The 6,879-nt window shown below is 34.2% G+C and overlaps 2 pseudogenes; both read right to left on the bottom strand.

Moving 5' to 3' along the window:
• Positions 1 to 400: 400 nt before the first annotated feature.
• On the bottom strand, positions 401 to 4,198 carry LOC148920053 (uncharacterized; annotated as a pseudogene).
• Positions 4,199 to 4,429: 231 nt separating this feature from the next.
• LOC148920052 (uncharacterized) lies at positions 4,430 to 5,614 on the bottom strand (annotated as a pseudogene).
• Between the last annotated feature and the right edge of the window lie 1,265 nt (positions 5,615 to 6,879).

Here is a 6,879-nt window from a genome sequence, read left to right as displayed (position 1 = left end):
AGGCTTAAGAATAAAAAAAAGCATGCAATTGTTAGAAGTGAGAAGTGATCAACTTGATATTAGCTTTCATTCAAACTCGTTTCTTTTGTATTCTTTCAACAATTTATTAAGATCATCCAAGAGGTTCAAGAGAACATATTCGATAAAAGTAAAGCAGGTAACATTCAAATCTCTTAAACAAAAACATTTAGAATCGGCCATTTTGCCAGAGTTTGGTGCATGTTTTCCTCACTAAATATACACAAGGTTATAATTTTTTTGTTTAAATGAGGATGATTCAGATTGAAGCACAGTAAGGACTCAGATACAATCAAGTTGTTCCTCCAGTAAAATAAATAAAAATTATAATCAAGATAAAATCATCTATATTACTATAAATAAATAAAAAAACATGTGTTCCTTATTGTTTAAGGTATTTGTAATAAAAAAAAATTAACAAAGATAACATGAGAATGAAAAATGTGTTATATGCCCTTGGTGAAATAAATATAAACACCATTCCCTTTTTTCTCTCAACTGGAAGTGTCTTCAACATGAGAAATTGTTTCTCATTTTCTATAAACCAAGTGCATGCCTTCAATTGTTCATCTGGATTAAGTTCTAGAATTGCATTAACTTCATTATATACTTCTAATTAATCAAGCTTTTGTGTGGTAGCATTGATAAATTGCTCGAAAGATGAAGCCATTTTAGCTACTGAATCAGCAAGAACATTAGGGATACATCTTTTCTTTGGTAGGCGAATATCATAAGATGATTGATTTCTTTTCTTTGGACAGCTAGAATTGGGTGAGACATCATCAATGTGAGAATTCTCAAAACCTTGAGTATCAGCACCCAAGTCAACAAAATTATTGGGTTCACTATCAAGGGTCATAACCTCAGCAGCTTCAACTAGTCCTGGGCACAATCCGATTTGGCCGTTCTCGGTAAAACGAATTGGAACCGGACTATTCATCGATCCACCGGTTCGAATTTTAACTCAAATACCAAAGAAAACCAGACCAATCAGGACTGTTTATGTCCGATTCGGTTTTGGTTTTTCACAGTTTGGAGTGGCTCTTTAGCCTAACTGATATTTCAACAAACATCAATGGAACAAATCGACGAGTGCATACAAGAAAAACCAGATTTGAAGTTATGAACCTTAAAAGATAAATACATAAATACATAAATACATAAATAAAAACTATCCAGCAAAACAGATATGAACCTCAACTCAGCTTCAAATTTGCATGAAAAATCAGATTCCATATTCGAACAAAAAAAAAAATCAGGTTCAAGAATTTAACCTAAGATATTCAAGAACTTAGATCTGCAAAGAAAGAGATATAGAGGGAGATAGAGAAACATAAAACCACGAAGAAAAAAAAATCAGAGTACTAGAAAATCATATAAAGAGAGGAAGAAAAAAGAAAACGAAGAAGAAATTAGAGGAGAGAAAGAAATAGGAGGAAAAAGTGCTTAGAGCTCCAAAACCACGGCTTTTCATGGTGGACTCTCACATCTCTCTTGTGATGATGACTCACATCAACGTTGAAGAATGCCCCAGATGCCAGAACAAAAAAAACTCGGGGAAAAGAGGTGGAAACAGAAAGAATGAGAGAAAGAGAGAGAGTGTGTGAGAGAAAGAGGGAAAGAGAGAGAGAAAGAGTGAAGTGAGAGAGAAGAAAGAAAGGAATAATGTGATTGACGTTGATGGATGAGATTAGATAGATGGGGTTAGGATATTAGTATTTTAGTATGGTTTGTTGGGTTTGGGATATTATTAGTATGGCTTGTTGGGCTTAGGATATTTAGTATTATATATGCTTAAATGCTACAGTGCCCCTTAAAACATTAGTCAATTCTCACTTTACCCCATGAAAGTTAAAGTGACCCACATTGCCCCATTGACCAAGGTTTGATGTTCCACATTGCCCCTACCGTTAACTCCATCCAAAAGTCCGTTAAGTTTGATGACTTGGTAGGGGTATTTTAGTAATTTTGTGTACATAGGTTTTTTAATTACTTAAAAAACATTAAAATAAAATAGATTTTAGAAGGGGCAAAACAAAAACAAAAAAACCCAACTCATCCCTTCTCCCCCAATTGCACCAAGTCCTCCCATTCCTTCTTTGTCCTTGTAATCCCCCACGCACCAAAAACCCAAAGCTCCCCCCAACTTGCAACCCACCATTTCTCCCTGTGCGAACTTGAAAGCCATCACCCCCACCGCAACCCATCCCTCCTGCAAAACCCATAACCTATTCTTCTACCACCCTCCCTAACCTGCAACCCACCCCTCCTGCAGAACCCAAAACCCATTGGCCCCCTCCTGGTAAACCACTCTCCTAGGTAGAACCCAAAACCCACCGCTCGACAAAAATCAAAACAACAACCCTCCCTCTGTTTTTTCTACCGCACTCCCACAGAACGCCAACCCCCATACCCATTAATCAGCTTTCAAGTTTCATGCCTCCCATCCCAAAACAACGGAGAGAGAGAGAGAGAGAGAGAGAGAGAGAGAGAGAGAGAGAGAGAGTTGGGCTGCCAATTATCTCCATCTAGAATAATAGAATTATTTTGGAAAGAACAATTTTGTTATTCCCAGAAAAATAGCAATGAGCCCCTCTTTGGTACATTCATGCATATATTGAAAAGTGTTTGCTACAGTTGTTCTTTGACAGGATAATCCAGCCTAGCTGCTTCTTGAAGTATCAAGAAATTTGTACAAAAACTTGTCTGAGTGTGAGAGGTTTCGGATCATAACAATTCATCAAACCTTATCAAATGTTTTCCTTTGTTGTTTTTCTTTATGGCCGAAGCCTCCTGGGTGTTTGTGGATTGTTTCAATAGTTGAAGAAATGTTTATATTTTTGTGGCAGCTAAGCTTGCCTTCATTTAGAAGGTAATATGATCAAGGGAAATGGAAAAGGTAAACAGGTAGCAATATTATGCAATCTTAAGCATTGTGCTGCTTAATGTTTGAGTTGTTGGCTAGAACTCTGTACTGGAACAACATGATTTGTTCTACAAGGACGACAAAAGGTTGATATTCTCTCAGCTTGCAATCTTGGAAACTATTTTGGGAAAATGGTTCTTGGGGGTTCTGGTGTTGGTCAAATCACTGTGTATCAGGAAGGTTAGTTTAAGATATGAGAGAGAGAGAGAGAGAGAGAGAGAGAGAGAGATCAATTTTTTAAAGTTTTAAATTTTATGCTTATATTTTAATTTTTTAAAGTAATTACTTTTTTATTAATTTTTTATCCATGATGGAGGTCTACTTTGCCACATTACCCACTCAAATTTATGAATAAAAAACTTAGGTACACAAAATTATTACAACACCCCTGCCACATCATCAAACTTAACAGATTTTTGGATGGAATTGACGGTAGGGGGCACTGTGGAATATCAAACATTGGTCAATGGGGCAAAGTGGGTCACTTTAACTTCTAGGGGGTAAAGTGAGAATTGACCAATATTTCAAGGGGCATTGTAGCATTTAAGCCTATTATATATATATATATATATATATGTATAATTTTATATTTTAAAAATTAACTTAGCTGGTCTGGTTCGGATTGGACCGGTTCCTTTGGGTGGAAAACCAAAACTAGAACCGGTCTAAACCGGTTATGTTTGGATTTATCTCGTTTTTTGACTTTTCTACTCAGCATGGTTTTTTTTTCGATTTTTTTCGGATTGGTTTGGTTTGGTTTGGTTTTGCGGTTCTAATGCCCACCCCTAGCTTCAACACATGTTTCAGCACCCTATCTAGTAGCTCTATCTTGCCACATAAATCCACTATATCATCCCAATTTGCAATTACTTTATATCAAAAAGTTCTAGCATCTTCATGAGACTATAAAAAAAAAAATAAAAAATAAAAAACTCTAAATTTACCAAAAAAAATCCTAGTCATCCAAAAAGGTGTAATTACATTGTAAATTACCTTCACATACTCGTTTCAAACGTTCTCTTTATCTATGGTGATTATCTTTTTTGTTGCATTCCAACTGAATCTACTCTGACTTAATATGTCACTGACTACAACATAAAACCTTTTACATGTCTTGACACGGTTTTTAATGTTATCGGCACTTACTTCAATGTTGTATTGGGCAGACAATATGACATTCTTCTCTTAGTATCTCTACTAATGAACCATCCATATGTATGTTCCAGCATCAATAACATTTGTCATCTCCTTCATGTTCATTACATTGCTTCTCTTTTCTTTTTCCTTTGCTTTTGTTTGGTTGCTTTCTTTGTCATTTTATGTAATTGAAATCATTACAACAACATTAATAAATATCATTCACAAATTTATTCAAATTGATAAAAATATTAAAAATTAAATACATGAAGTAAAAACACTTATTCAAATTAAAACACGAAAAGTTCAAATTGAAAAATCATGAAATCGTAGCGCCTCGTGCTTGATAATGATGAAACATCTGCAATGCTAACGTGCATGAAAAGTAGTCCACTGATCAGTAACTTGAACACATTGTAATCCTATTTGCATTACCCTCTAACATAGAATGATTTGATATCTCATGATCCACAGAAGCTAAAAACCCCAAATATTGATCTTGTAACACAGGGTCATTATATTGCTTGAGTCGGATAAAGTTATGCAACACAAAGCATACATTTATAATCCCAATTTGGAGGGGTATGCAGTATACTCTATCGCTTTTTTAAAAACCAAATGACCTCTATTCATTTAAGTGATATCTAGCCAAAAAACCTTGTCCATTAATGTATCCCGCATCCACAAGATAATACTTATCTACAATACAAAAAGTTTTAAAGAATAATTGGTTATTTATATCTAAGTTTGTGCTTAATTAACAACGAGTATCATAAATTACCATTTGGGACTTGAAATGGATTATCCATGGCTAAAGCATCTCGCAAAACATGAGCGTCAGAAGCATAACCTTTCCATCCAGATATTACATAGATGAATTTTAGATCAGGATCACAAACTCCTAAAACATTGGTAAAATATCTCACTTTCTATTTCGATATCTTGGTCTCTCCCCAGCAGACACTGTTACTGGAATGTGAGTTCCATCTAGTGCCCATATACAATTCTAATGACATGAAAGAAAAACAAATAAACAAATACTTTTAATGTAATTACGAGAACATACTTTTGTTTAGCTCAAACCACTCCCACTTGTCTCTTTATGAACCACCCTATAACACGTGGATGAAGTTTCAAGTAATCTTGACTTATTCTCATAATTGCATGCAACACACTATTAAATTGTGGACTATTTGCTTCTTTAGAGCGATAATAGTTAAAACCAATGACCCTAAACTTCAAGTTGTGCACAAGTATATTTAAGAAAATAGCCACAGACTCTTCAATTAAAACATTTCTTGTTGGAGTCAATCCACCACTTCCATGCAAAATAGTGCATAAACTCTTAAATGCATTCTTGCTAACTCGTAGTTGTTCAATAAAATTAACCTCCCTCCTATTATACATACGGTTCAAGTAACATCGTCTTTCTTGATCATAATCACGTGAAGGCTCTTTGACCAAATAAGTTTCATTATACCATGCTACAACTATGGCAATGACAGATGTAATGGTGCCAAGAATAATGGACATTTTGTCGCTATTTTATTCTTCATCTCTAGCACACTTGCTACTTAAACGTGTAAGAAAGTTATCTACATAATCACTAGCCATACATATTTATATTTCCAAATAATCTTATTATGTAGTCATATCAAACACCAACAAAAATGTCATTGTAGAACTAATTAGTCATACTAGCCAAATAAGAGAAACTGATAACTCTTTGCTACACATGCAACGACTCCAATTACTCTAACCTCTATGTTTAAATGTAGTGGTCAAGCTGGGTGAATATGAATATGAATATGATGACTCAAATAATGGTACAATTTAAGACAATTATTAACTAGCAGAAACTATAGACAAAATTTACATTATGTGTCCACCTTAACGAACCCTGGATCATTCAAGAACCACACCACACCCAAAACAAATCACTCAACACAAAAACATATTCAAATCCACTGAACAATTGGACAATTGACTTTTGATTTGTGCATTAAATACTACGAATGAATAGATATATCAATACAATGAGTTTAAAGAAAACAAGAAATATAAGTATGATTGGTGAGGGCTTCTATAGCATAAACTACAGGGGAGCTATAATCTCCTCAGCCAAAACAAACTTTGATGAACCCATATCATAAATATAGAGTAAAATTATGTAGCCATAAAGTGCAGAAAACAATAATGTTACAACATATAATCTTATTCTTTTCTTTCTTCCTCAATTATGAAATAACAAAAACATGAATATCTACAACGAAAGAAAAAACACTGAATTTTCCCTTACACACTTCTCTTGTGATGTTTAACTTTATTTACAATTGAATCAACCCAACCATTCTCCTAAGCACACATTCATATTCCAAAATAACAACATAGAGGGTGATGAACAAATAAACATAATCAACCCTTAACCTGAAGTCATAAATTGTTATTGAAAAAAAAAATTGAAAAGAAAGGATAGGTTGAGACTATACCTTTATTGGAACAACACCGAGTCTTAGATTGAAAGGCAGAGATGGCAATAATCTGAAAACCAAAGATTCTCTCTATTAGATTAAAAAGGATAATTAACTTGAATAGAAAACACTGGAAACCCATTAGATAAAGAACCAGATAACAAAAACAAACTAGAGATAGATCGATCGATAAAAAAATTAAAAATTGCAAATAGATTGAAAGCTCACAAGCGAAACTTGGATGGATGGCCTTCTTTTCCCACTTTCGTTAGAAAACTGATATGGGTGTATTTGTCGAGGAGATTTGGCGAGTAGCAAATGCAATTT

This window comes from Prunus mume, linkage group LG2, assembly GCF_029339155.1.
Source record: "Prunus mume cultivar Tortuosa linkage group LG2, ASM2933915v1, whole genome shotgun sequence".
NCBI classification, from domain to species: Eukaryota; Viridiplantae; Streptophyta; class Magnoliopsida; order Rosales; family Rosaceae; genus Prunus; species Prunus mume.
The sequence above is the reverse complement of the archived record's forward strand: the minus strand, read 5'-3'. Positions and strand labels throughout refer to the sequence as shown.